Genomic DNA, 5,761 nt, shown 5'->3' on the forward strand with positions numbered 1-5,761 from the left:
AACGGATCTTACGAAAGCTTTTGTTGAGTTTTGTGTGACTGAAGTTTTCAAGTTTTGGGTTATCTTAAGAAGAGACTAAGCTTGGGGATGCCCCAGCATCCCAAGCTATTATCCAAAAGAGAGCAAGCAACTAAGCTTGGGGATGCCCCAAGTGGCATCCCCTCTTTCTTCTAACGTCCATCGGTATTTTACGCGAAGCTATATTTTTATTCGTCACATACTATGTGTTTTGCTTGGAGCGTCTTATATGATATGAGTCTTTGCTTGTTTTATTTTATGTTTTAAGTCTTGATTCCTTGATGGACACACCTATTTGATAGAGCCAAAATTATGTCATGACTTGTTAGAATTGCTCTTTATGCTTCACTTAAATTTTTATGAGCTATGGACTTGCTCTAGTGCTTCACTTATATCTTTCTGAGCATGGTGTGCTTTAGTATTTTGAAGAAATGCTCTCTTGCTTCACTTAGATTTATTTGAGAGTTATTAAAATTTTCAATAAATTCTCTCTTGCTTCACTTAAATTAATTTGAGAGAAAGAAATATTATGCTCATGATCTTCACTTATATTTGTTTGAGCTTATCAAAAGCAGCACATGAAAATTAGTCCCAAAGTGATAGATATCCAAGAAGGATATAATAAAAACTTTCATGAAGATCATTGGAAAAAATAAACTTGATTCTTAGTAATAGTTTTGAGATATGATGATGTGATATGTGAGCCATGTTGATGAGTAATTATGCTTTAGTAAGAATATTGATGTTAAGGTTTGTGATTCCCTATGCAAGCGCGAAAGTCAATAATTATGCAATGAAATTATATCCTACTTGTGGTGCATTATTCGGTGTTAATTATGCTTAATGCTCGCTTATGAGATTATTTGTTTCTTGGTTGGTCACTTCTCAATCTTTTGCTAGCCTTCATTTTGCACTAAGTATGATAACTATTTGTGCATCCAAAAACCTTTAAACCAGTTTTGCCACATGAGTCCACTATATCTACCTATATGTGTTATTCTTTTGCCGTTCTAAGCAAATTTGTAAATGCCATCTCTAATTTTCAAAATAAACTTCTCTTTTGTGTGTTCTTACTGCTCGTGGAGCGGTGAGGGGTGGCTAATATTTTCCATGCTAGATGTGTTATTCTCACGATGAGTGTTTATTCACTTGTCATTGCACGAGAGTACGGCAAAGGTATTAGGGATGCCCAGTCCTGAAGTGAAAAATGAATTTGCTTTATGTTGTCAAATAATAAATTCCTTGGAAAGTGTTGGTAAGGAAGGCACCCGTGGATATGTTTAGCCATGGAAAGTGAAAGTATGGTGGAAAAAGGAATAAACTTTAATTTTTGTTTGGGAACCGCCTATGATATATCTAGCATGGAAAGTGTTGGGAACTCTAAGTCATTTTCGTTGGTGGGAAGGACACACCTCCCAAAATGTTTTTATCTCTAAGTTTTTTCGCTTTGAGCTCTGGCACCTCTACAAATCCCTACTTCCCTTTGTGAAGGGCCTTTCTTTTACTTTATGCAATTATTATTTTGAATTTGAGTATCCATCTTCTCTTACAAAAGCACCAACTAGGAGGCACTATGATCGTACTTGAGTATTGGGTGTAGTTAATATGCAAGTGTGTTTCATGAGTGCATCAATGATTGAGCATGATGGGCTAGGGATAGCTTATTTTACCTTCAATATTTTGAAAGACATGGTTGCTTGTTGATATGCTTGAGTATTTAAGTTATCATGTCAAAACTAGACTATTGCTTTGAACAAAATAAAAGTCCAAATGTCCATGCTATAAATAAAAGAATATGAGATGACATGTTAGGCAGCATTCCACATCAAAAATTCTGTTTTTATCACTTACCTACTCGAGGACGAGCAGGAGTTAAGCTTGGGGATGCTGATACGTCTCCAACGTATCTATAATTTTTGATTGTTCCATGCTATTATATTATCAATCTTGGATGTTTTATAATCATTTTATATCATTTTTGGTACTAATCCTATTGACATGGTGCCAAGTGTCAGTTGCTGTTTTTTTGCATGTTTTTTACATCGCGGGAAATCAATAGCAAACGGAGTCAAAATGCAACAAAACTTTACGGAGATTTTTTTGGACTAGAAGACATCCAATTTGCCAAGGCAGCGCCTGGGGGGTGCTATGAGGGGAGCACAACCCACCAGGGCGCGCCAGGAGGCCCAGGCGCGCCCTGGTGGGTTGTGATCACCTCGGGTGCCCCCCGGACCGCCTCTTTGCTCTATAAATACCCCAATATTCCAGAAACCCTAGGGGAGTTGACGAAAATCAATTCCAGCCGCCATAGAGTCCATAACCACCAGATCCAATCTAGACACCATCACAGAGGAGTTCACCACTTCCATTGGTGTCTCTCCGATGATGCGTGAGTAGTTCTTTGTAGACCTTCGGGTCCGTAGTTAGTAGCTAGATGGCTTCCTCTCTCTCATTTGATTCTCAATACAATGGTCTCTTGGAGATCCATATGATTGAACTCTTTTTGCGGTGTGTTTGTTGGGATCGGATGAACTTTGAGTTTATGATCAGATCTATCTTTTTATATCCATGAAAGTTATTTGAGTTTCTTTGATCTCTTATATTCATGATTGCTTACAGCCTCGTATTTCTTCTCCAATATTTGGTTTTTTGGCCAACTTGATCTATTTATCTTCCAATGGGAAGAGGTGCTTTGTAGTGGGTTCGATCTTACGGTGCTTGATCCCAGTGACAGAAGGGGAACCGACACGTATGTATCGTTGTGTGACACCCCCGATTTAATCGTGCACTAATCATACACGCAAACGTGTACGATCAAGATCAGGGACTCACGGGAAGATATCACAACACAACTCTACAAATAAAATAAGTCATACAAGCATCATATTACAAGCCAGAGGCCTCGAGGGCTCGAATACAAGAGCTCGATCATAGACGAGTCAGCGGAAGCAACAATATCTGAGTACAAACAGAAGTTAAACAAGTTTGCCTTAAGAAGGCTAGCACAAACTGGGATACAGATCGAAAGAGGCGCAGGCCTCCTGCCTGGGATCCTCCTAAACTACTCCTGGTCATCGTCAGCGGGCTGCACATAGTAGTAGGCACCTCCCGAGTAGTAGTCGTCGTCATCAACAGTGGCGTATGGCTCCTGGGCTCCAACGTCTGGTCACAGCAATCGGGTAGAAGGGAAAGGGGAAAAGAGGGATAAAGCAACCGTGAGTACTCATCCAAAGTACTCGCAAGTAAGGAGCTACACAACATATGTATGCATTGGTATCAACTGGAATAAGGCTATCGTATGTGGACTGAACTGCAGAATGCCGGAATAAGAGGAGGATAGCTAGTCCTTTCAAAGACTACGCTTCTGGTAACCTCCATCTTGCAGCAGGAGAAGAGAGTAGATGGTAAGTTCACCAAGTAACATCGCATAGCATAATCCTAACCGATGATCCTCCCCTCGTCGCCCTGTGAGAGAGCGATCACCGGTTGTATCTGGCACTTGGAAGGGTGTGTTTTATTAAGTATCCAGTTCTAGTTGTCATAAGGTCAAGGTACAACTCCAAGTCGAATAGTTTAACTTCCCTGCAGGGGTGCACCACATAACCCAACACGCTCAATCCCATTTGGCCGGACACACTTTTCTGGGTCATGCCCGGCCTCGGAAGATCAACACGTCGCAGCCCTACCTAGGCACAACAGAGAGTTCAGCACGCCGGTCTAAATCCTATGGCGCAGGGGTCTGGGCCCATCGCCCTTTGCACACCTGCACGTTGCGAACGCGGCCGGTGAGCAGACCTAGCAACCTCCATTACAAAGGAAGATGCGTTACGCGGTCCAACCCGGCGCGCGCCGCTCAGTCGCTGATGTCACGAAGGCTTCGGCTGATACCATGACGTCGAGTGCCCATAACTGTCCCCGCGTAGATGGTTAGTGCGTATAGGCCAGTAGCCAGACTCAGATCAAATACCAAGATCTCGTTAAACGTGTTATTTTGAAATAACCGCGAACGCCGACCAGGGCCAGGCCCACCTCTCTCCTAGGTGGTCTCAACCTGCCCTGTCGCTCCGCCACAAAGTAACCGTCGAGGGCCTTCGGGAACTCAGGCCCACCTCTACCGGGATGGAGCCACCTGCCCCTTCAGCCCCCAACATCGGAATCACTCGCGGGTACTCCTACGAGCCGACCCGACTTTAATCACCACAAGTATCATATATTATGTATAAGTATATACCCGTGACCACCTCCCAAGTGATCACGGCCCGATAGTATAGCATGGCAGACAGACAAGAATGTAGGGCCACTGATGGTAAACTAGCCTTCTATTCTAAGCATTTAGGATTGCAGGTAAGGTATCAACAGCTGGAGCATCAATGATAGGCTATGCATCAGGATAGGATTAACGGAAAGTAGTAACATGCTACACTACTCTAATGTAAGAAGTATAGAGGAGGGTAGGCGATATCTGGTGATCAAGGGGGGGCTTGCCTGGTTGCTCTGGCAAGAGAGAGTGGTCGTCAACACCGTAGTCGTACTGGGTAGCAGCGGCGTCGGTCTCGGTGTCTAGCGAGAGAAGAGGGGGAAGAAACAATAAATATATTGCAAACAAATGCATGACGATGCATGACATGACAAAGCGTGATGCTAGGTGTGCCCTAACGCGGTACGAGGTGGTACCGGTGAAGGGGGGAACATCCGGGAAATTATCCCCGGTGTTTCGCGTTTTCGGGCAGAGCAGCCGGAGGGGGAAAGTTGCGTGTTTGCTATGCTAGGGATGCGTGGCGGACGAACGGGCTGCGTATCCAGATTCGTCTCGTCGTTCTGATCAACTTTCATGTACAGAGTATTTTCATCCGAGCTACGGATTATTTTATATGATTTTCCAAAGTTTTTATTAATTTCTGGAATTTAATTAATTATTTAATTTAATTCGAAAATGGATTTATGACATCAGCATGATGTCATGCTGACGCCAGCAGTCAACGGGGGTTGACTGGTCAACCTGACCAGTGGGTCCCACTGGTCAGTGACACGTTTTAATTAAACAATTTAATTGACCTAATTCGTATTAATTAGGGGGTGGGCCCCACTGTCATACACTGTTAGTTAATTAACAGTCGTTAATTAGGCTAATTAGTCATTAGATTAATTAATCCTAATTAGTTAATTTTAATCAGAATTAATTAATTAATTATATTATATTATTAATTATTTATTTATTATATATATTATTTTTAATACCTTTTTTTATAAAACGTTCTCAAGGGCTGGGCCCTAGCTGTCATTGGGCCAGGGCCTTAGCGGGTGTGGGGTTTACGGGTGTCGGGCATGGCACCAGCCCGTTTGGGCGCATGCCCCGGCCAACGGTGGGGGAACGAGGCGCCAGCGCTGGGCGACGACCGGGAACGGCACCGGCGAGGCCATGCGATGGGGGTTCGGGTTGCGCGCAGCGCAGGGGTAGCGGCAGCAGCAGGGGAGGCAGTGCAGCGGCGGGAGCCGCGGCAGGAGGACGGGGCGCGATGGGCGCGGTGTTCGCGAGGGGACCATGGGCGCGGCGACTGGAGGCGAACGAGGCCGTGGTAGCAGGTTCGGTGGCCGGCGCAGCGCCGTGCGGAGGGCGCGGCCGGCAAGTGCGGCGCGCCGGCGTCCACGGGATGCAGCGGGCGTGAGCGAGGACGACGGTGAGCGGCGCGACAACGACGAGGCGGGGCGCACGCGCGGAGGGATGGGAACATGGCCGGGTGCG

Source organism: Triticum urartu, chromosome 6A, assembly GCF_056163025.1.
Source record: "Triticum urartu cultivar PI428250 chromosome 6A, HENAU_Tu73, whole genome shotgun sequence".
Classification (NCBI taxonomy): Eukaryota; Viridiplantae; Streptophyta; class Magnoliopsida; order Poales; family Poaceae; genus Triticum; species Triticum urartu.